This window comes from Hermetia illucens, chromosome 6, assembly GCF_905115235.1.
Source record: "Hermetia illucens chromosome 6, iHerIll2.2.curated.20191125, whole genome shotgun sequence".
NCBI classification, from domain to species: domain Eukaryota; kingdom Metazoa; phylum Arthropoda; class Insecta; order Diptera; family Stratiomyidae; genus Hermetia; species Hermetia illucens.
The window spans coordinates 96624652-96650929 of NC_051854.1; the positions used below are offsets into that span (position 1 = coordinate 96624652).

Genomic DNA, 26278 nt, shown 5'->3' on the forward strand with positions numbered 1-26278 from the left:
AGGATCCTATGCCAGACTCCGTTAAAAGAGAGGAAAAGGACCTGACTGAATACAAGCCAATTATTAAGAAAACAGCCGAATTGAGAATAGCTAATCCATCTCTGCCTAGCATCAAATGCCTCCCCAAAATACATACAGAAGGCAACGAGGTCAGAAAGATAATAGCAGCAACGAACTCACCGACCCAAAATATTGCGAAGTGGCTCTTGGAAGAAAACGAAAGGTTAGGCCTAAAAATATGAAAACGAGCCGTGGGAAACGGCAGAAAAGTCATTCCCAGACTCAACAAGGCCGGGGGGATACAAATTAATGAAATACTAGTATCTTTCGACGTAAAAGCGCTGTTCCCAAGCGTACTGATGAAGGAAGCCCTACACTTGATCTAGGAATGGATCACGACACACGAAAACTAATCCGAATGGGGAAAGAAGACTAAACTGTGTAAGAAACTGGCCTTCACGTGCATGAGTGAATCCTATTTCACATTTATGAATAAATTTTATAAATTATGCGAGGTATTTATGGATTACCTGGACAATGAACTGGAAGAGGCTGGGGCACTTCCAAGATTTTGGATCAGATACGTGGACGATGTATCAACAATTATCAAAAGAGAAGAAGTAGGAACAATCCTCGAGAAACTCAACCGGACATCGAGTTCACCATGGAGATAGAAAAGGAAGCCGAGATATAGTTTTTAGACTACAAAATAATTCGGTTAACAGGGGCTTTCCACACCACAGGAAACCGACCTAGGCACAGTGAACCATTACACATACCTCATGATTCACAGGATAGTCACAACACCGCTCAATTAGGAGAGAAGAAATAAAGAAATGAACTACATCCTGGAAACCATCAAGAAAAATGGATACAACAGGAACCTCATCGAAAATTGGATCAAAAGGAAACTGCGACCTGCCTCAAGACAGCAACTTCCAGCACTCTTCCAGGAGGTGAACACAGAACCTAGGCAATGGATAACATCAACCTACTCGGGGCAAAAAAGAGTGTACGGAAAAAAGTGGCATTTATAACATTTCCTGCCCAGACTGCGACAAGATTTACGTAGGGCAAACAAAACGGCTAGTCCACACCAGGGTGTTAGAGCACTTAAAGGAGGCCGAATCCGCTAAAAATAAGAATAACACACATATAGAGTCCGCGGTTGCCAAACATATAATAGAGCAGGGACACCATTTGTCGTTGGACAGCGCCAATATTTTGAAGGAAGTGAACGGCTAGATTCCTATGAGAGTCTCCACATCTCGAAAATTTCCCTGAAAAAAGGCTAAACACCCACATGGGCAATCATTTTTCCACCTTGGTGGAACTTTTAGGAAGGACTAGGGGAAGAATAGATGTTTAATTTAGTTATCATAATCACAGAAACAGCTATAAAAACCCAAATTGTAATCAGAGTGAAATTAGGCGGTGTTTCCAACGATTAATTAATAGATGTAATAAAAACTTGTTGTTTCTTTTCCGTTGGTGTGGGTATTTTACTCTTGCAAATACCGATATTTCGGGAACAACTTGTTCCCTTCATCAGTGCAAACAAGTTTGCTCATCTGTAGACATTAAGGTTCTATTTATACTATTCTAAATCTATGATATTATAATTATGACTAAAAACTTATATCTAGGTCGTGAAAACAACAAGTTTTTATTACTTCTATTAATTAATCGTTGGAAACACCGCATAATTTCACTCTGATTAACATGGCCATCAAGCCTCAAGCGGTTTTTAATAGTTCGCTCAAATTCAAAAAAAGCATGGCTGCACTCGGTGAAGACATCAAATTTCTCAAACTATGCCTGAAGTATGGTGTCACGCCTAAGTCCCATGTGGTTAGTATTAAGTCAGGTTTAAGTTTACCCTCTAATCTTACTAGATCAGTAGAAGAAACCTTAATTAGGACTAGTGTTAAAAAGCTTCATGCAAAATTAGCCTCTGCCACACTGAAGGCATATAATGCGCACTTGCAATTAGCAGCAACAGAAAACTGTGCGGAATCTACCTTCTTCAAAATTCAACGGGGTTACGAATGTGAAAAGGAACGCAAGCGGACTTTGCTAAGGAAAAAGCTCAGCCTGTTGATAAAAAACTCCCCGCACACTAGTCATGAAAAACCAACGGTAAGTACTATTCCTAATCAAGTTATTAACAAATCCTCTACTAGTTTCAACAAGGATGAAATGGATCTCCTAAACAAGGGTTGGAACTACGCTGTAAAAACCGACCTGCCAGTTGAGCATACTGTAGTAGATGTAGAAGGAGCTATAAAATTCATGGGCAATGAAGCAAAGGAGGAAATCCGGCATGAAATGTCAAAAGCCATGGCGCACCAGAACAGGATTCGGAAGTCTGCTAACCAGCGTGAAATCAAGATCGTACGAGAACTGAAGAAGAAGCCGGTATACTACTTAAAAGCGGATAAGGGTAACATGATCGTAATTATGGACAAGCAACATTAAGATAACCTTGTAATGGAAAAGTTGACTGGTGGAAACTATTTCGAACTAAGGAATGACCCGCTACCAGGATCTATAAAAAGAGTAGAAAAGGCCCTCAAAGAATGCTCTCTAGTGGTTGGCAATCCCACCAGGCTGCGGATGCCAAACCCCTCGTTACCTAGAATTAGATGCCAACCAAAGATTCATAAACCAGGCAATGAGATGAGGGAGATCATTGCAGATTCTAACTCCCCTACGTACAACATTGCTAAATGGTTGGTCGATGAATGCCAAAAATTGGGATCCATTAACGGAAACCAATCCGTAAAAACTCGAAAGAGTTGATTGATAGATTGAGTGCTTTGGCGGATAATGAAAGACTAGTGTCATTTGACGTCAAAGCTCTATTTCCAAGCACGCCTGTAAAAGAAGCCATAACAAAATTTGAAGAGTGGCTACTACGTTTTGGTTCGACTCCAGAATGGAGGAAAAAGGCTAAACAATATGCGAGGTTGGCTTCCCTCTGCATGAGTGAGAACTATTTCACATTCAGGGGAAAATATTTCAAAACGACCTCAGGTGTAGCGATGAGCAATCCCCTCTCCCCACTCCTAAGTGAAATTTTCATGGCATCACTGGAGGAAAAAATGGAGGAGGATGGATTATTGCCAAATAAATGGTTCAGGTACGTGGACGACATTTTGGCAGTGATCCCGGACACAAATATCCAAAATATGGTGGATATAATCAACACTCTGCACCCTAAAATAACCTTCACTCACGAGATTGAAGCGAATAATCAATTGGCTTTCCTAGATTTGACAATCAAACGTCAAAATGGACAAGTTACCTTTTCTATTTTCAGGAAACCGACCAGCACCCAACGTACAATCCCGGCCACTTCGTTCCACAGCTACCAACACAAAATGGCTGCTTATGGCACCATGATCCACCGCCTCCTAACAATTCCGCTCACTGAGGAAGACTATCGGAGCGAAAAACTCTATATCTTGGACACGGCTATGAAGAACGGGTACCCCAGCGCCACCATAGAAACAATGATTAAGAAACACACCCGAAGGTTAGAACGTAGTAATCTTACTACACTCTATAGTCAACAATTAACCTTAACTGCTCAAAAAAGATCAAGTGTCACATTCTCAAATCTGTCCAAACACATACAAAGGACATTGAAAAGGTTTGACATACAGCTGGTAGGATCAAGCCGTATCTACCAGCTAAAAACCCAGCTGGCGGGGGAAAAAGATCAAAAAACGATAGAAGAGATGAGCGGCATTTATAAAATCGCCTGCTCAGATTGCCCGAAGGTATATATCGGGCAAACAAAAAGATTGGCGACCACCAGATTTAGGGAACACATGAATGAGGCAGAGCTGGCTGTAAAGCACTCCCGAAAACCCACTAAATCTATGGTGGCAAAACATATGGTCGAATGCGGCCATAAAGTAAGCGCTGATGACTTGAAAGTCCTAAAGCAAGTAAGAAAGACCAACCAACTGGATGCTTACGAAAGCTGGTTCATTAACAAACAACCGGTTGACACTAGGTTGAACTCAGATTTGGGTAACTGCTATTCCCCATTGTTTAGAAAACTCTTAAAGTAAAATAATCTCGTCTAGTTTCAGGATAGGTAAATTAGCTGTTAGGAAGTTAATTAAATATTTATTTCTTTTTCAGGACCTAGATATACGTTTTAAGATAAATTAGCTATTAGGTAGTTAAATTAAATATTTATTTTCTTTTTCAGGACCTAGATCCAAGGCAATCTTTGATTTTAAGACTTCAGCTAACAAACTATCCAAGCCATCTTCAATCAGGTTATTGAGGGAGCTAGAATAGCGTCTAACTGGCAAGACGTTCCCAATATGAAAAAAGAAACGTCGTTCAGCAGAAGTTGAAACTTTCTGTCTCATACCATGAAGATGGTACACACATTCTTGGCACCTTATTAATGAAATCGCTCAAATAAGCTTGAATCAAGTCCGGCTTGTCAAGAAATGCGGAATTGCTAACGCAACACATGCTGCTCATGAAGAAGCATTGCCCTTTCTGCATTACTTTTCTGGATCTAGAAAAAGCGTTTGACCGTGTATTACACGAACTAATCTGGTATGCTTTTCGACAGCACCTAGTACCAGAAGAACTGATGCATCGGGTTAAATTCTTCTACCACGATTCAAAAAGTAAAGTTCGAATTCTGGCAAGTATATCAAAACCACTGAATGGCTGAATTGTGCTAATGAAATATTATATTATAGTTTGTATTTAGAAGAACAAATATGCTCTTCTAAATAGAAATGCAGCTACGATCCCATTCAATGATGTCCTTGGCCATCATTAATCAGGAGCGGCTGCTGTGATGTATACAATCAACCGTGTGCTATGTTGGTAATGGGTCTCTCCAGTATGTTATGTCGGATCAGATCGATAGCTGTATCCAAATAGAGGACCATTTCCCCTTTCAGTTAAAATTTGCTTAGACCACCAGCCGAATCTGATCGAGGATTTATCTCCTTCGAGTTGTGCTCCATAGAAGGCCTCGTTTGTAAATGAGGCTGACATATCAATATTCTTCATTCAAGAGAAAGTTATTCTTTTTGCAGCGTGTATGATTTTTGTGGAAAAGTTGTCGTAATGAGGCCTTCCTCAATTTCTGCGGCTTTGTGACATGGGCGGTATTTGCCTTTTTTCTCTCGAAAATTGACCGGGCAAATCGGTTGTTGACCTTGTACACATATATATATGGTTGCCCTCCACCTCTTGGTAGGGTATAGCGCCCTTGGGGCGACCCGTCGGTCGTCTTGGAAGAGTGGATCCCACGGCACGGCGTTGACCGCAATGGAATTGTCACCCCTTCCTAATGTGTGACCTATCCCCTGCCACTTCCGTCCTCTTATCACATCGATAACGAGTGCCAATCCTGGGCGCCGACCAAGTTTTTCGTTTGAGATAGTCAGCCCAGCGTACTCCGATGACACAATGGAGTCAGGTATTGATACTTATTTGGTCGAAAAGAAGTAGTGCGTGATAACTTTGCGTATTTTAGTTGAACCCATTCAGTGCTACTTGTTTTAACCATCCTGAACAAGAGATGCTGCACGTTGTTTTCCATGCTAAACAACGTCAACAGAAGGTAGAGAAGAAAGAGCGCTTCAAGGGATGGTGCTCGCTGAGTGGTGCAATGATGTATAGAATGTGAACTCTAACACACACGCGTTGTGATCTGTCAGTAGGCTTACGTGAATGGCCCTATTGATGAATTTTCACGATATGGGCCAGATCCATGCATATGTAGGTAAAGGACACGTGAATTTTTGTACTTGCTCTTTGTACTCCCCCTCCTCAATACCGAGTTTGGCTAGCGCAGAGGCGACAAGCACGTGTTGACGGAACACTGCGATGGAGCTTCAATATTTGCAGCCGAACCTTCACGGCCAATTTCGCCATCTTTTTAGGTTTTTGGGATAGCTCTACCCTCTTATGTCACTAAATTATATTTGAAGTTTTCGACACTTAATTTTTGGGAGTCCCTTTCATATACACTACATGTATATCTAGCCTGTATTACGCCGAACTTTTTTAAAAAACACTTGAGTGGTGTGCAAACGCCATGTTGCAGTTAAAGGAATTTATGTGAAAAATCGTGAATATTCGCTATGGGATATTTATCAGAGGCAGATCATTGAAGCGTCTATAATTTCTATATAAGTGCCAGGATCTATCTATTATTTCAACTTGGAGCAACTAACATTGGGCCTTGTCGCTGTTTCCCCGAGCTAAGCCTTCTCGGGTTTTGCGCAACTAGGCGGCTCGGAGAATTCATCCATTCCCTGTGAAAGTTTAGAGACTCTTGACGATTTTATTTGGATACTCTAGTCCTGGTTTGCAAATCTATTAAACATGCTGGTCAGCATATCCATCTTTCGAAGCAGTTTTTCGACAACGTGTTTTTGATGGTAGTGCTCTCAGTTGGGTAAATATTACAAGCAATGGGAGGACCTTTTACCCGACTCTTTTTACCCAAGTTAAGGGGCTTCAACCCTATCAAACTTGAAATGAGAATGTTCCCCCATTTGACAGAAACTGTTTATTATTAAAACACTTTTATAAACGGCGCACAGACTCATGTATTTTTAATTTCTCACTTATACAGGGTGCACCAGCATAACTTCCTTTTTTCAAAACTCAATAAAAACTATTGTATGCATCGGAAAATATTTATTTATTTTTTATAATGTAGGTACATGTCTAAAGTTTTTATTTACATTGTTTTGAAGATCAAATCTGTTAGGTGACGTCCCCCAATCTCCATACATTGCGTAAATCGATTTCTGGCGTTTGTCATGACTCTTGTTATCATAGCAGGTGTTATGTTGGCAATTTCTTCTGAGATGTTGGTCTTCAAATCTTGTAGGGTTCTTGGACGGTTCACATAAACACGGGATTTCAAAAAACCCCATAGAAAAAAATCACAAGGGGACAGATCGGGAGAGCGTGCCGGCCATTCCAAATCGCCTCTAATTGAGATAAGGCGCTCTGGAAAGTGTTCCCTCAAAACAACCATCGATGGTCTTGAAGTGTGTGCTGTTGCACCGTCTTGTTGGAACCAAGTGTCCCCCAAATTCAAATTTTCTAGTCGTGGGAAAAAAAAAATCTGTAGCATGTTTACATACCGGTCCGAATTCACTGTCACTGTAACCTCATTTTTCTCAAAAAACCAGGGACCAATAATTCCAGCTGAGGAAATTGCACACCACACTGTGACTTTGGGTGAATGCAAAGGCTTTTGATGCAATGCTCGAGGGTTGGTGTCAGCCCAGTAGCGCATGTTTTGTTTGTTAACCGACCCACACAAATGAAAATGGGCTTCATCGCTAAAAAAAACAATAGCACCCTCGGGAACGACATCAAGAAGAAGCTCACACGCGTTCATCCGAGAATTTAAGTCACGTTCTGAAAGTTCCTGCACTATCGCCATCTTATAGGAATCAAAATGAAGATCATCACGCAGAATTCTTCTCACAGAACGATCGGATAGTCCAAGGGCAGATGCGTGTTTGCACGCAGAACGCCGTGGCGATCGCAACATTGACGTTCTCACTGCTTCAATGTTCTCAGGTGATCTAACGGGCCGAGGGACTCCAGTTCTTCCGTTTGTCGCACTTGCAGTTTGTCTGAATGTAGTGACCCATGTAACAATTGATTTGCGGTCTGGGACGGGAGCCAAAGGGGCTAAATTAAAGCGATTCGGAAGTGCACGCTGTGTTGCAATAACCGAACATCCGCCTGAAAAGTAAACCTCAACGGCAAAGGCACGCTCCTCACTATTCCAACGCATAATGGCGACTGATCCGTGTCGGGACAAAACTTTACAGTATCCCCTCTTGAAAGACATCACTAGCGCTCCGCTATGACATCAACTAACTGAGTGGCGCGCATTTTAAAACCCCCTGTATATCCAAACCGTGTATATCTGTCATGAAGGAGTGAAAGGGGGGTAAGGGGGTAAGAAAGAAATCGAATGGAATATTTTCCCGGGACTCGTCTCAAAGCATCAGATTTTTTTTCAAATTTTTGGGAATTTTTTTATGTGATTGTTCCCAGTTGTAGCCCAACGTGGAATGACTAACTGTGCTTCCTAACACTAACACAAATATTTGAGATGTTGAATGTTACTTGTTTCCCTACAGTCAAGAAATGTTCAGATGGTTTATTTTATTTTTTACCGAAATTTTAATCCAAGGCACTTACTGATTATTTGAAGTGGTTACATCGGAGGAGCTTTGTGGACATTGAAACAAAACCTTATTAACATCGTTTGTCTGTCCGTCTGTCTGTCTGTCTATTTCACCCAAATTACTCGATGAAATTATCGTCATGAAATTCAGTGAGAATATGTGGTCCATAAAATCCTTTATATGCAATGAATGGCATTATATTACGTGGGTTTTAAGGGGGCTCCTTATACACGCGCAAGAGAAATTCAACTTTTTTGTCAGAACATGGTCATGTGGGGTATCAAATGGAAGGGCTTAATTAGTACTAGTTGTTTAATTTGTTTGAGTAAAAATTATTTTTGACAATATGTCGAAATATATCCAATTATCAAATGAGAGTTTCGTTAGTTTTATAATTTGTGAAATCGAGATCATCTTGCATTCAAATTGATATTGACTTCATTAGAGCTGTGTTGAGTAGTGTCAATCTATGAGTAGTTCAAAGTAAACTAAATAAGTTTTGCGAACTATGCATTGTAAAACTTCTATTACTACCTGGGGGGGGGGGTAGTACAAGCATAAAAATCCTAGATAGCCTCGATATTCATGCTTTCAAATGTGGCACTGTGTGGAGAATCAAACGTAATTTGATTCTCTTCTCTAAACAGCGAAAAGGGGTTACGACAGGCCAGAATAGTTATATCACAAAAGAACATTCTCTAGAAATTGCAAACAAATTAGAAAAAAATTACAAATTTATAAATTTTTATAGATTTCCTTAATGAAGAAATTAAGTAGTGATAAACTTGATATTCTGAATATCAGTCCTTTTTCGAATTCTTCATTGGTCAGACTCCCTAAGCATTCGAAGACATATATATACAGCAAATACGTAGCTATAGGTATATTTATTGGAAGGTATGATTGCAAAGGATAAAAGATTATATTAGTCTATCGGATTTCTACTTTAATAGCATTCCAACAAAAGCACTGTGTTGTTTGCTTACGATAAGATTATCGTGTTTTCTTGAATTTCAGGTTGCTCTTCACAAAATCATTTTCCGCTGCTTATCCACTAGACCGTTTCAAAGAATCGTTAATTTTTTTATAATTGATTATAAGAGCAAGTTCATTATGAAAACGTTTCAGGGAGCTGTCCTTCTGCGCGACTCTGAAACTTAGTTAATGACGAGTGCCACGCTAACGAAATGGAAGAAGAAAAAACCAATGGTGTTGCTCACTCTTGCACTAATGGAAAATTAATGAGACGAAGTTATTGATGAGAAATGACTTCAGATATCAAAACTAGGTCGATTTTATTAGTAGGAGATCAAAAATGGCCAAGGATGTGAAGGCTGTGAACAACATCAATGAGTATCGATGTGGAAAAGAAGATAGTAGTTAACATTGAACCATGAACTTTAAAGAAGCCAGGATGTGGCACAGGATTTTCAGCTGAAATAATATGTTCAGATCTGACTATCTTACTGGAAACAATAGTAAGAATATAGATGTATGATTAAGCAAACCATGTCGTCAAATGCTTGGGTTATATATTATTTGTGTATCGGTTAAAATACAATATCTTGTGCAGGTACATTTGCATCTTGCCATCGCAGAAACAAAATGGGGATGAAATCCGAACTGTAATCCCATCATTCAAAATATGTCTTTAATATATCAATCAAAAAATATAAGAAGGATAGGAATGCTTTTAAATTTATTTAAATTTAAGATTTAAGTAAGTAACTAAGTAATTTAAGGCATGAGATATCTTCCGATGTATAAATAATGATAGTAATAATCGTTGGCGGGTGATTATTACCCTGATTTGACTCAGGTACTAATTCACAATTGAGTCGATTTATATCTAACATCCAATCATGCTACAAATTCCTCAACCTTCCGCCCTTTGCCCTCTTTCGATCTATAAAGGACCTCACGAATTCTCAAGCGTTTGTTATATTGAGTCAGCATCTAAAGTTCTATCTTATTGATCTCACTGATTTAATGAAATCACTCATAAGTTAGTTTAATGAAACCTTTTTCTCGAACCATTCCGAAATTTTTGGGTCCGGATAACCACCACATAAAATAATATACCGCATATTTGAGAAAGATGGGACTATTAATAAAATTCAAATATAAGTAGATGTGGTGGTGGAGAAAGTACCAATGATTCAGAGCCATTTCTTATATTCAACCCTAAATTTATTTTCAATACATATGTATAGACCCTAGTGAAAACCTGAATCCAATGCTTGGAATCGAAAATTAATTGCTGAAATAAGCATAGTTTTAAATAATGTTTAGAGCACCTGCTTTAATTAGACGAAGTGTTTGAATCGATTATTGAGCAGTATTTTCTTGCCGGTTAAAGTGGGACGTAATTATTCCCTTCATTTTGAAAATATTTCTGCTGCTTTTAAATTTTAAGTACTTCGAAGCTCGATTATATCTTATGTATCATTGAATTGCTGACCCTATTTGCATTTTGAAAAAAAGTAACATAATTATGTTATAAAACAAGGATTTATATGCGTTTGGCTAGCGAGACGGCCTAAAATAATAGTCAAGGGATCGTAATCTGTTGTTTGATGCTTAATTTACACAAATATATAATTGGGGTCGTTTTAAGGAGCAAGCCCTATTTAATCGACCCAATTCCAAATTCCTACTATTCCAAAATTTTGTGAATAAATGGGTTTGTATTTCCAGAACCTGCTTCAACATTTTATTATTCTGTTAAGGGAAAGTCGCACCGCGTCCTTGAAGAACTATTGTGCCCCTTTTACTGGTTATAGTGTACCTATTGATCATAGTATCTCAAGCAGGCCTGTAACTGTTAGGAACTTTAGTATGTTCCCCACTTCCAGAAGTTTCAGCTTTGCATCTGGTATTAAGTGTTCTCCCAGATGTATCGACCTACGTTGCACAAGTGCCGGACATTGTCCCAGGACGTGCATAGAGGTTTCGTCCTCCTCCTCACAGAACCTGCAGGCAATGTCCGTAGATATCCCTAGCTTCCCTAGGTGGTAGTTCAGCCGACAATGACCAGTGAGAATTCCCACTATGATTCAAAGGTTCTTTTTGGTGAGGTTTAAGCAATCCTTTGTGCGCATGGGTTCGTATCCCCCAATTAGCACCCTGGACTGCTCCATCCCTGGTAGGCCCGCCCAATATAGTTCCCTCAACCGTTTCTCTTCGTTTCTTAGATTCATAGCCATGAAACCGTTTCCGATTCCACAGAAGGGTTCTGGCCCGTGTAAAGGCATCCCTGCTCCCTTCTTGGCTAGTTCATCCGCTGCCTCATTGCCTTCCAGCCCAGCATGGCCTGGAACCCAAAGTATCCAGACCTTGTTGGACGAGCCAAGTGTATTCAGTCTCTCAAGGCATTCCCATACCAGTTTAGAGTTCACCTGGTTGGACCTAAGTGCCTTGATCGCTGCTTGGCTATCGGTGAGAATAGCTATGTTCTGCCCCCTGTAGTTCCTTTGCAGGTTAAAGGAGGCACATTTGTCTATGGCGTAAATTTCCGCCTGGAATATGCTAGTGTACCTGCCCATTGGCTCAAAGTACATTTTCCTTGGACCAATGACACTGGCACCCGCTCCCTCTGCTGTGAGGGATCCGTCAGTGTACCAAGCAATCAGTTGCTGGTTTAAGCCGTATGTCGCAGCCACGCTCTCCCAGTTTGCCTTGTTACTCCAACGTGTTTCAAACTTCTTATCGAAGTGAAACCTCGTTGTCATGTTGTCCCTCGGTATCAGTAATTCGGGATACCGTCTAGAAAGGATATCAATCTTCCTTCGATTTAGGCAGCTCCCCGCCTCACTCATGCTACCGGCCATCCTGAATATTGATCTCCTTGCCTGCATATGTATGTGCAGATGGAGAGGGGTTAATCCCAGAAGGACCTCCAGGGATGCCGTTGGGCATGTCCTCATTGCCCCACTGATACACACGCAAGCCAGCCTTTGGAGCTTATGTAATTCCCTGGCTTGTGTGCTGAGTTGGGTTCTTTCTGCCCAGATTACCGCTCCATAGGTAATCATTGGTCTTACTATTGCAGTATATATCCAAAGTAGTATCTTCGGGCTGCAACCCCATTTTTTTCCTGCTATGGATCTGCAAGTCATCAGAGCCCTCGTGGCTTTCCGACAAGTGTTTCCGACATGTGTCTTCCACAGTAATTGTTGGTCTAGCGTGATTCCCAAATATTTGACCTCTGTTTCTCGTTTCACCTCCATATCATGTAATGTTATGGCTTTCAGGTGATCCAGCTTACGCCTCCTAGTGAATGGTACTATGGTGGTTTTGGTTGGGTTGATCCGCAGTCCCACCTTCCTGCACCAGGCACTAGTAACCCTTAATCCAGTTTGGATTCTATCATATAGGGTATCTTCATACTTGCCCCTACAGATTAGAACAATGTCGTCCGCGTAGCCCTGGACTTGTATTCCAGTATTAGTTAACACGTCCAGGAGTTCATCCACTACCATACTCCACATCAGCGGCGATAGTACTCCGCCCTGTGGACAGCCTTGAGTGGTGTTCATGATAATAGAATTTGTACCTGTTTGTAACTCTATTTGTCTGCTTTCTAGCATTTTGCCCATCCAGAGTGCTAGGGTGTTTCCCACTCCTTTGCGGCTCAGGGCATCCTGTATCTCTGTGTGCGATGTGTTGTCGAATGCTCCTTCGATATCCAAAAACGCGCACAGTGCAATTTCTTTTGTTTCTATGGCGTCCCGTAGTACCTCTGTCAGCTGATACAGAGCAGTTTCAGTTGACCTCCCTGCCCGGTAAGCGTGTTGACAGTGATGTAAGGGATTACGCTTTAGAACGTTAGTTCTAATATAGTTGTCTATGACCTTCTCCACCGTTTTGAGTACGAACGATGTTAGGCAGATTGGTCTGAAAGATTTAGGGTGAAAAGGATCCTTTTTACCCATCTTCGGAATAAAGACCACTTTTGCCCGTCTCCATTCCCTTGGTATGCAACCCAGTGCTATCCTCCCTCTTACCACCCTCAGAAGAGACTCTAAGATAATTCCTAGGCCTCTCTGGATAAGTGCTGGGAAAATGCCATCTGCTCCGGGAGATTTCATTGGTTGAAAGGTTCCCACTGCCCATCTTAGCCTAGCTTCTGAGCATACCTCTTTTGCTAGTTTCCAGCTCTCTTTCCTTCCCCTTTTATTCGTTGTTGGGGTGTCAGGCAGATTATTGTCGCCTGCCGCCGAGGGGTAGGACCCCGGGAAATGAGTTCTGAGAAGCAGGTGTACCCTGTCCTCTTCATTCTCGGTGAATGTCCCATCTTCCTTTTTCAGGCAGACAGAGGATATTCCCCCGTCTTTGGCTACAGCCTTGTACAGCCTGGTTGCTTCTGTGATCTGTTCAATCCATTCACAGAATTCCCTAAAGCTGTTCCGTTTCGCTTCCCTGATGGCGTTGCTATACGCAGTCAGTGCATTTTTATACCTCCGCCAGTCCCCGGTTCGTTTTGCCCGGTTAAAGAGTTTTCGTACCTCCGTTCTCATTCTGGCTAAGTTCCTGTTCCACCATGGTACATCCCTTGATGACTTGATTGTCTTGGCAGGACAGCTGGCCTCATATGCGTCAATGACGATTGTGTTGAGGTCTTCCACCACCGTTTCTAATTCTAATTCGCCCTTGATGTCACCGCCCCCTTGAAGGTGGGCAATGTTGTTGCTCAGGTGCATTGTGTAGGATTCCCAATCCGTTCTCTTGGGATTCCTTATTATTCTTTTCATTTAGGAGTTACCCTCAATGTCGAATCTGATGATTATCTGATTCAACATTTGTTTTATTATGAATTCTACTTCTTCTTTTCCATTTTCTTTCATCTCATGAAGTGTTATCGAATTGAGAACCGTTGAGAAGTTTAGGAAAAGATAGTCCTTATAATGAAATCAAACTGTACTGGACCATTCAACATCAGTGGTTGAATATGTATCCTGGATAGATAACGAAACACAATCGTAATAATATAAGGTTAAAACAAAGAGAGTGAAGGGAACAAATTTTTGAAGTCAACCAAGGAGGGCATTTTTTTTGTATAATGAAGAGCAAACAAAGCACGATGTCAGTTGACTAGTGACTATGAAAAATGTATTGTCCTTAAAGAAAATGCTCGCATTATTTTTTATGGTTAACATTAAGTTTGAACTTTGTCGTCATCACGCCATTAGGAAGGCGTAGCGTCAACACTCCATTGTACATAATTAACCACAATAAGGGACCTAAGACCCCTGTAGTACGCCACACGTCATCGGTCAGTCACCATGTTGATTGCATCGACGGTTGATCTTCCCTTACGAAACCTGAATTGCTTGTCGGATAAGCCTCCTTCCTTTTCCGCAACATCGAACAGCCTGTTGTATAATTCTCGTTCAAATAGTTTACCAATGGTATTGACCAAGCATGTAGGTCGATATAAGGAGGGGTCACCCAATGGTTTACCTGGCTTCGGAATACGTATCAACCTTTGTAGCTTCCACTTCTAGGGGAATTCTCCTTCTCTAAGGTATGTCGTAAAAACTTTGGCAAACATACCTGGTGCTCTCCTGGCTGCCACTTTCAGGGCAATATTCGGGATTCCACCTGACCCTGAGGTCATATTTTGAGCGGATTTCCTTGCTGCATCAAGAATTTCCTCTTCTATCACTAGAGGAATTTCGTCGGGGTTTACATGGATTTTAGGCAGGTTTGTGTAGTTCACGTCCTCTGGGAAAAGAGTGTCCACTACGTTTTGCATTAATTTAGGACAGGTAATCGGTGGGAAGCGCTTGCCTTTTAGTGATGACATTGCAGACCTGTAGCACCTCATGGATCAGAGTCAGCTTCAGTACACATCCGTTTGAAATGTTCGGATTTCCTCGTCTGTCTGTCTGTCACACTCACTTTTCTCGATTGACAAGAAATTTGATGAAAAGGTGGAAAGTGTGAACGCCCAGACATGCACTGAGTTACATTTTTCTACGTCGAGATTAAGGGGGGTCCTCATACATCCAAGGGGGGGTGTACATTTTTTTTCACCGAATATAGTCCTGTTGGGTATCAAATGAAAGATCTTGATTAGAACTTTTCGATGCCGGTCTTAGTTTTCACATTCTTTGGAAACGCGGAGAGTTCTGGGGGTCGAAAATAATGATTTCTTTAACGGACCCATTCTCAGAAACTACCCAACCGAAAAATCTGAAAAAAGTTATGAAGTTGCTTCTATACGGTGTCCAGGTCTCAAAATTCTCTCCATATCGATATATGCTCAAATTAAGTTAATAATAGTACATTGCTATACTTTTGGGGAAATCAAGTAGAAACCCCTCCTTCTGACATACTAAATGTATATACATTACGGGCTACGTATAAATGGGATGTGTCCGAATAGCTGAGTGGTTAGAGTATAAGGCTGTCGTACGGAAGGCCGCGGTTCAAATCTCGTGGCGGTGGGATTTGTATCGTGATTTGACGTCGGATACTAGTCGACTCAGCTGTGAATGAATACCTGAGTCAAATCAGGGTAATAATCTCGGGCGAGCGCAATGCTGACCATGTTGTCTCCTACAATATACTGTAGTGTACCGCTACGGTCTTGAATGAAGTGCTCTAACGCACTTCAAGGCCCATCCAATATGGATTATTGCGCCAACGATTATTATTATATTATAAATGGGATAGTACTGCACTCAAATATACTCACAGAAGAAGCAAACAAAACCTTTCATAGCTAAAGCGCCGATCTTCCGGTTTCCCGACTTGTTTACTTCCTAGAAGAGTTAAGGGACGTTCCGAAGAAATCCTCAGAAAAAGGCAAAATTTAATCGCTCATGTTTGATATAATTCAATTTGAAATACAGGCAGATTTAAAAATTTCAGTAGATTTTAAACGCTAACTTCATTTCGCTTCATCAGCCAAGATTTTTGCTGGAGCACTTTCAAATTGGTCTAGTAATTTTCTCGATGAAATGAAGGAAGCACTCCGATCTACGAACTCTAATGAAGGACTCACTCACTCGCCCTCTGAAGTGCTCTAGCAAAGAAAAGGAGAGTCAAAAGATATTTAAAATTCATTTTCATGAAAAAAAGATACATTCTACCACATGATAGCATGAAATCGATTATCGATGTTAGCTGAAAAATAGACTTCCTTGATGCATTTATAACGATTGATATGAGGGAGTACTGTATGAACTACGGTCAAATTACAAGACGTCCCCATGTGATTAGGATGCACCTTTGTGCGTTGAGATTGCTCAGGCCATGCTGCTATCCGTGTTGGCAAGACGCCATCCATGCTCAAAACTTACTTGATTTTACGTGGTAAATCTACATAAGGACTGCCAAGTTTCCGAAGGGCTGTTGCGTGAAACTATTAAGGACATTGATAGTTATCAAGCAAGTGGCAACATGCAGATATTACAGAGTTTCTTCAAAGGCTGAAGAGGCGCGTTATCATTGCAGATCTTTACAAAAACTATCTAACAAAGTGAACTTGATTAAACTCGAGACGCTCCTGAAATTTGGATTGGATTTGGCACATGAAAGATTACAAGACCTCTATCCATAAAATAATTTGTTCAGAGAATTAGCTTTTGTTTTAGGATTTAAGGGACTCCTGAGTCCACATGCACTTGATGACAGAACAGACCTATTAAGGAACAACTGTCCCCCAATTTTTTTTCGTGCACGGAGAGAGTATCCGTTTTTTTATTTTCAAAAAAAGTCGATTGATGGTTTCGTTCAGGGAAGAGGTAACTCGTCGGACGCTGTCTAGCCTCTACCCTGGCAGCAACACGACCAAAAGTAGTTAGCCGGTGATGTTTCCCTCCTCATCTTAGCTAGACAAAGCTTTTGTTTCCAAGATTTGAGTACCGATAAACTGGACACTCGGGATGGCGAGTATCCACTTGCCAAAAGCCGAAACGAACGCCCACAGGATGTCAAATACTTCTCTTGCGTTAATGACAAGAACGGTACTTTGCCCTCTGACCATCGGGCCGCGGCGGATAGATGAAGAAAATATTTCGTATTTTGTTCATCCTCCACTTCCACAATCAATGACGACATTTGGAGCAGTTCCACCTATCAGCGCAATTGGTGCTCTGAGGTGGCGGGGAGGAAGACGGGGCGGCAACCCTGTCGGCTGAACCAAAAAAAAGCGGCCGAGGAGAACCTCCACGTGGTGGCATCGGGAACCGCTGTATCGCATTGGCTTGCCGGCCGTGATGCAGTAGGCGAATGCTCCAAGGCCTAGCAAGGGCGATCAGACCCGAGTCTGCACGGGGACTCATCTGAAGTGGCAAATTGGTCACGAAACCTTAACAGAGATATACTGGTACCATAGGAACCGGGAAAGCCCCGGGACTCACATACTTCGGGTGAACTCCTGTTGTATGTGAGGACAGCTCGGTTATTTGCGGTTGGCCCCCCTAGTGGGAGTTTCATGGTGGTTGTCGTTGTGCTCAAGCGAGCACTTGGTATAGACTGGTACCGTTCTTGCTTGTCTCAGCAGGGCTTTGATTGTGGTCACAAAATCAATCCGTGTCTGAAGAGGACCGTAGGATTAATCCTCACGACAGGTGGTCAAAGGGTAGTATAGGTCCCAGGGCGAAACGTGGATTGGTACCCACGATGGAGCATAAAACCTGGGAAATGCCTGCTGAACCAACACCAACAGCTCTACTACCAAACTCTATCTCCACCTCCACGTGGTGACCGCTGGGAGCTCTTTCTTAACGAAAAACTGCAGACGGAGAAGGATGAAGACGAGTCTCCCGCGCCTAAAAACGGGAAAAATTGCACCAACTGGTCCTCCAGGTTGGGGGTTGGGTAGGGCTGACAACCCTACACGGAAAACAACTTGTTACGAAGCCACAACAGGAGCCTCGGACAGGACGGACTTTAAAACGACGGACCCGGCAACGACAACGGATCAACGATTTGCGCATTTTCTCATGAAACTTGCGCTCACTGTACAAAGATGAAGCTGATGAGCAGCTAGCCGATACCCTGTCCCAATATAGGGCTGATATAACAGCGTTGCAAGAGATGCGATGGACAGGGACCGGTTTCCTGGAGAAGAGCCACTACACCATATATCATAGTGGTCATCCAGTAAACCATGTGCTCGGAGTAGGTTTCTTAGTCAGCCAAAAAAGGAAACCTGCTGTTATCGGCTTTGAAAACATAAGCGAACGGCTATGCACTCTGCGCTTGCGAGACAAGTTTAGAAATATAAGGCTCATAAACGTTCACGCCCCTACAGAGGAGACTGCAGAGTCGGAGAAGGATACCTTCTGCGAGCAGTAGAACGAACCCTCGAAGCCTGTCCCAAATATGATATCAAAATCATACTTGGGGATTTTAACAGCCAAGTACGAAAGGAGCCCGTATTCAGGCAATACTTTGGCTCTCATAGCTTACACGAAAAAACAAATGATAACGGATTGCGGATTATTCAATTAGAAGGGTCACACGAAATGGTTGTTGGAAGTACCTGGTTTGCGCGGAAAGCGGTCCACAAACATACGTGGGCCTCTCCAGACGGGACCACTTTCAACCAAATTGACCAGGTGTTAATCGAACGCCGCCACCTCTCAGCCTTGATGAATGTCAGAACATATAGGGGGGCCAATATAGACTCGGATCACTATCTCGTTGGCATGGTGTTCCGAGCGCGAATAACAATACCGCCTAGAATCCCCTCTGACAATCAGGTGAGAGTGAACACTGAAGCCATCCACAACACAACCCTCTGCGACACCTATAAGAGGGAAATGGATGCCGCAATAACCGCAATCAACAGAGGACCTGGAGATGAAGCATCAACAAATGATCTGCACAATCACCTGAAGAACGTTATCATGGATACGGCCACAAACATACTTGGCCCCAGCCGCAAAAGGAGTCGGAACGGCTGGTTTAACGATGAATGTAAGCTAGCAACGGAACGGAAGAATGCCGCATACCGATTAATGTTGCATCCTCAAAGAACGCGAGCACGCGCAGAGACTTATCACGAACTCCGTCGAGTGGAGAAGCGACTTCACAGACGGAAAAAGAAAGCCTGGGAGAACCAACAAGTCTGTGAACTAGAAAAGTACAGGGAGCAACCGCACCAGGCGCGCAAGTTTTACCAACAAGTCAGCAGGATGAAGCCTTATACACCTCGATGCTTATCCTGCCGAGACAAAGAGGGAAATCTGATTTCCGACAGAATGGGCATAGTAGAGCGATGGGTTGAGTACTTTGATGAGCTACTGAACAACCAGAACATCGGCGAGTTGGAGGTCCCGCCAACTGAAGACGACGGACAAATACTGCCACCACCAAGTTTAGGAGAAACAGTCCGTGCAATTCATCGACTAAAAAATCATAAGTCGCCAGGAGCCGATGGAATTACAGCCGAATTGGTTAACTATGGAGGCGACCAGTTACACCAAGTGATTCATCAACTTGTACTCTAGGTATGGGACAGCGAATCAATGCCTGACGATTGGCAACGAGGCTCATACATAAAAAGGGAGACATCACACAGTGCAGAAATTATAGAGGTATCACGTTGCTGAGTACCATCTATAAGATATACTCCACTATCTTGCTAGGCCGGATAGCCCCATACGCCCAGAACATCATTGGCCCATACCAAAGAGGCTTCACTCCAGGCAAATCAGCAACAGATCAGATTTTCTCTCTGCGGCAAGCGATGGAAAAACTGTTGGAATATGGACAACAGTTGCACCATCTGTTCATCGGCTTTAAAGCCGCCTATGATAGCATAGCCAGGGTAAAACTGTACGCGGCCATGGGAGAATTCGGTATCCCGACGAAATTAATAAGACTGACTAGGCTGACCTTGACCAATGTGCGAGGCCAGATAAAAGCAGCAGGATCACTCTCAAGACCATTCGACATCAACAACGGTCTACGACAAGGGGATGCGCTATCATGCGTCTTCTTTAACCTGGCCCTCGAGAAAGTGATCCGTGATGCTGAGGTAAATGCAAGAGGTACGATCCTCTTCAAGTCCACCCAACTACTGGCCTATGCTGACGATATCGACATCATGGGAAGAACCACCCGAGACGTTCAAACTGCCTTCATCCAGATCGAGCAGGCGGCACGAGATCTTGGGCTGCACATCAATGAAGGCAAGACAAAATACATGGTGGCAACGTCAGCACCGAAGAGGAATCAACCAACAACATCAAACCGCACTGGTCAAACACAAGCACGAACAAGAATAAGGATAGGAGGATACAACTTTGAGACCGTTGACAATTTCTCCTATCTAGGGTCGAAAATCATAACCGATAACAACTACGATGATGAAATCCGCGCACAGTTGTTGTCAGTCAACAGAGCCTATTTCAGCTTACAAAGACTGTTACGCTCGAAACGTCTCACCATAGGGTCAAAGCTCTTACTGTACAAGACTATGATCTTGCCAATCCTCATGTATTCCTCGGAAACTTGGGTTCTTAGCAAGAAAAATTGCGAACTCTCGGCCGCGTTCGAGAGTAGAATCCTCCGAAGAATTTTTGTCCCCCTGCATGAGGATGAACGATTCTGTAGCCTACACAATGACGGGAACTATGAGCGATACCATGACCGTTACGGTGGGCGGGTCACTTAATCCGTATGGATGAGGATGATCCCACCCGGAAAGTTTATAAGGGCAATATCTATGGTAGAAAAAGAAGACGAGGCAGATCCTGCCTAAGATGGAGCGATGGCGTAGGTCAGGACGCCAGACAGCTTTTAGGGATATCGAATTGGTGGACCTCGGCGCAAAACCTGGATGTTTGGAGTTCCTTATTAAGGCAGGCCTAGACCGGATACTGGTTGTTGCGCCGTTGATCATGATGATGATGACAGGTACCTACGTTAAACACCAAGGACGTAACTGTCAGCGCAATTGAAGTCGAGGAAGCAATAAAACGAATGAAATCGGGGAAGGCAAGAGGACCTGGCAACTGACGACATAGCATCTGAGCTCTAGATCCAACATTGTGGCTCAGTGAATTCTTTAATCGGGTTATTCAAGGAAGGTAGAAACCCAACTGACTGGGAAGAAAGTACCACAATCCCAATATCGAAAAAGAAAGGTGATCGAGCGGAGTGTTCAAATTCTGTTGGCTGCGATGACTTCGATTCACTTTTGATTTTCAACTTTAGATAAAAGAAATTTGAAATTTCAAGCTATGCTATAACTTCCTATCTTTATTGTTTTCAATTCGTTTTTATTTTGGTACTGGCATGGCGTTGCCTCCATATATTTTCTCTTGCCTTCATTTATGTGCAGTTTATGTTTCGTGCCGGATGTTTAATCTGGATGAAGGCAGTTTGTACATCTTGAATTATTCTTCCCATATGCCAGCAGTTGGGTGGAATTCAAGAAGATAACGCCTCTAGCACTTACTACAGCATCGGGAATCACTTTTTCCTAGGCTAGTTTGGAAAGGATCTTGGTAGGGCATCCCTGGTCTTAGACCGCTGTTGATGTGTAAAAAGTCTCGAGAGTGATCCTGTTGCTTTTATCTGGTCTTGTTCATTGATCAGGTTCAGTCTAGTCAGTCTTATTAATTTAGTCAGGATATCGAATGGGCATGTACAGTTTTACCATGACTGCCCGTTGACTAACACAGAGAGAAAATCATATTTATATGTGGTGGATAAATAATAACTCTACTCATGGGTTTCAGGTCATGATTTCAGAAAAATGTGCAAAATAAGGCACTATCATGGTTACATTGAAATGATGAACTAGATGACCTCGAATTGGAGAACATATATATTCCATACATTATTCTCCAGTAAATAATTGATTTTAAATTTCTATTGATTGACTGGTACCTTATAATTTAAGTGGTCATTTTCTGTGCCGAATTTCAAATTTGTTCGCAGAAAATTTAAACGTAGCGTATCTCAAATTCTGCAGGGTATGGTCATTTTCTGTACGTTGCGGTTTCATAACCCAAAGTGGTGATCATTGACTCATTTAAACGCAAAACACGCTATTTCTAGATTGTCATTTAGAAATAAGCCAGTGAAAAATAAATAACTGAAAAGGCCATGCCAGCAAAAGCCCTCGAAAAATAATGTGGAAACCGACAAAATGTCTTAATTACCAGAGCTTAAGTACAACGAACTTGAATGGAAGTACTTAGCTCATGACGGCATATATGAGTACGACACTCAACCAAGTATTTCTTGTAACTGATTGCATGATGTAGGCAAAGCCGCTTAAGCGACATCACTTCGTGCATGACCGACTATGAGCACTTTTGCGTTGAAGAATTTCATTTGATATTGTCGCCTTTAATGCATGACACAAATATCGAGTGCCGAGCTGATAGCACCGCTGGGCCTTTGTAGGTCTTCGAAAGACATTAGCACTCACTAGTCACTACCCACTACTTAGTACGGGAAGGCTTTTTATTGTGTTCTGAAAGAAAATGGATCCCACATGGAAATTGTTCATAACCACCAGGGAAACAAGTTGCGCTCATATGGTACGAGTATACATAACTCTTTCGGTTAGCGTAGTGACTAATCGTGTTACACATATTCCTTCCCCATGGGTACGACCGCGAAATCTGCATTGAATTTAAACCCGACACCGGAAAATGGAATCAGCAATAGATAGATCCACCAGCATTTAGTGCATGCTCGTAGCAGGCAGGACTATTTTATTCAATGAGGATTCCTGGACCACCTCAACTGGGTTTCATTCCTACGTTACGGGGATGTAATTGTGCACCTTTCATAGTTAAGTTTTACTATCCAATACTCCCCTTTTAAAAATGAGGTCCTCTAAGAAGGAAAGACAATCCACCTTAAGTCATATATATGTACATGGATACGCTTAATGGACTACCACATTCCTACGTTTCCCATTCAATACCTTTCTAACACTCTGCATTGTAACCCAACAAAATTACTTAATTGTTCACTTAATGATAGCCATTGGCTGATTCAGTTCTCCTCCACTTGACTGGAACACACACAAATGACCTAAGGTCATTTATGCGGCCCAATACCATTCTTCATACTTAAAAAGATTATAATGAAAAATGCTCTGGACGTAATGATAAATTATGGACTATAAAATTGTGCAGAGTAAATTCGTTTGGCAACTGTCACGGGAAATAAGAAATAAATAACCAAGGGGTGGCGAACGATACTCAGTTTTAGGTGCAATAGTTATACAAATTGACTGGATAGAGCAAAACAGGGATGTTTTGGGTATGAGAGTTGGGCAGTTTTGTTATCACTACAGGTTATAGTTGATCTGACGGTTTAACAATATACGTATATTATAGTAATTCATGAAATATATATACTCATTTATGTTACCTTAACCGTCCGTTATCGGGGAAACGTATCTTTATTTCGAATCTAAATGCTAGCTGACAGCATAATTTTATGTTTACGGTATTGTACCTATATTGTGTATTGAGATTCAGTTTCATGAATTCGTACCAGTATTATTGAAATATCGACCCAATATTAAGTGAGTATTCGCTAATTGCGTTTTCTTCCATTTAACATCTCTTACCTTTCTCAATGTACTTCTCCCAATTTCTTTTTTCCCATTTTCGACATTCATTTACATCTTCTTCTTTTAAAATTTTAAAAATTAATCATTTCATTTCATTTAACAAATACCTACCACTTGTTACCTTTCCCTAAAATTTCTTAAACTCATTTATAGATTTATATACAAATTGTTACACATTGTACATAATAAAAATGTACGAATATTGTATAACTGGTCAAAAGGGAACATTGAACTTGCATTTAAACATAACCGGGTCATGAATTGTGAAATGCAGGCCTAACGCTGGTTCTGGTTGAGGCGATTGAAAATGCATTTGACACGAAATGAGCAGTACTGGGGCCGGTTGATAAAAGGCAGAGACCGAGTCAAAAGTTGAAACGCATCAATGCCTACTACAATGAAGCATCGGGCGGAAAATACGTCTTACGTGCCGTAGTTGATTTAGAACCCGCCACCATTGATTCAGCACTAGTAATGGACCATTCCCCCAAATCCAGTGTTGGTAATAACTGTGCCAAAGGACAACACACAGAAGTCGCTGAATTGGTTGATTCCGTATTGGATGTTGTACGAAAAGAAGCAAAATCATGTGATTGTCTGCAAGGATTTCAACTTATACGTTATTGGGTGGTGGTAACGGTTCAATAAAAAAAAGAAAAAAAGAAATATCAACCACCGTGGTAGAACCATGCAGTGACACATTGTTTGTCCATCAAGTGGTCGAGAATACAGACAAGACGCATCAAATCAATAACGAGGGTCTTTACGGCATCTGCTTTAGAGCACAGAATTTGAAGTGTCATTGATTGGTGAACAACAGACGTGACCCGAGGGAAGTATTTAAAGGAATTGCGTGTGCTACCAAACCAAAACCAAAGGGGACTCAACGAATCTCCCTGGAAGATGCCTCTTTGTATACGGATGAGCGCTGAGGTATTGACATCCTCATATGAACTCACTGATAAGGTCACTATCGCGAAGATCTTTTCGACCACGGCAATCTGATCCGGACTTTTATGGCTCCGGTTTAGTAATTAAGAGAAATGCAAATTCTTACAATCGCAGGTGAGATTACCTTTGAAGGCATCCAAACGAAGCCAGTAAAAGTGCAAGCGATTTCGAGCTTAGTGTTTGAGAGTCAGAGAGAGTTCTTGGACATGTTAAACTTCCATCGTCGTTGCTTGCCTAAGACTGCCCACCATCAATCGATCCTTAACGCCTCAACGCGTACTTATCTGGGCCGAAGACCAAAAACTCCCGTCTGCTTTTGTGGTCCGCAGAGGTTGTTCAGGCGTTTGAGAGATTCAAGCTACAACTGGTGGATGCTACACTTCTGGCATTCCCTCAGCAAGATGCACCCCTAGCCGCATACGTTGAGTCAACGGAACTACGACACTTATAATCATGAGTCATTAACTGCGTACCTAGCAATTAAATACTTTCGGTATTCCCTTCTGATTCACAGTGTTCACGGACTTGAAACAAAAACCCGACAAAGCACCAATTTATACACTTACGTTTTAGAAACCAGTTCATTTCTGACATCCAACACGCGCCTAGAAAAGATAACGTAGTTGCTGACACTTTGGTCGCCGCCGTTACTGTCAATTTTCCGGCAATCCGGGAAGCGCACGACGTAGTTCTTCAGAGCTGAAGGACCAACTCTGAATACAAATTTAAGGAGTTTCCTATCTTCAGCTCACCTCAGACAAGGAACCAAGGCAAAACATTCTGTCAAAAGAAGAGAAGAATATTGAACGGTCGCTCGTCGCTCCTCAGATTTGTAGGTTTAGCCGAAGGCCTAAGAAATTGATTATTACCTAACCTAACTTCCCTCGACAATGGTGAGTGAGCTCAATGAGGAAGAGAGAAAGGGGTAAACAAAACCTCAAGCTGTGATTATCAAACCGAGGGCTGAATGACCGCACGGATTGAAGATGCTACCGTGAACGATGAACTCTGAATATTAGGCGACTCTCGGTCCAACAAGTCCTGTCTCACAAAAATGCAGCCTTGTAAAGGTTTACACACTTTCCCTGGTAAAACAAAGGCTATAGCAGACAATTATGATAACTCAAAAAAAATTAAACAAAGCTAAATTTCTATCCAACCTTGCGTAAGGGCAACCCGGAGTTCAAGAGGAATTGACTCTAGAGCCAGATTCTCCACTAATTTAATTTGATATTAATCCAAATTGCCTATTTTATCACCACTCCTGGCAATGGGTCCCTCTCTGCCTCATTTGCTGGGGCTGTAAGCGTCTGTCTTCAAGCAAATTGTAACCTTCGGGCAAACCGTTTTCTGATGAAATTTTCAATTTTACTCCACTTTTTCTTCGTGGGGCCGACGTAGGGGCACACTCCTGGTTCGCGGTCATTAGAGCAGCTGAAGTATATAATATAAATGGGATTGCATTTGCTACTGCTCTGACAAATATACTAAGCGTTCGAATCACAACCTAGTAAGAGTTCAAGATTACTTGATTCTGCATACACTA

The 26278-nt window shown here is 42.0% G+C and overlaps 1 protein-coding gene and 1 pseudogene across 2 annotated transcripts in view; one reads left to right on the plus strand and one right to left on the minus strand.

Moving 5' to 3' along the window:
- Positions 1 to 26278, minus strand: part of LOC119660350 (protein sym1) — a 221567-nt gene that overhangs the window by 132581 nt on the left and 62708 nt on the right. The window lies entirely within an intron of this gene.
- LOC119660087 lies at positions 2126 to 24587 on the plus strand (annotated as a pseudogene).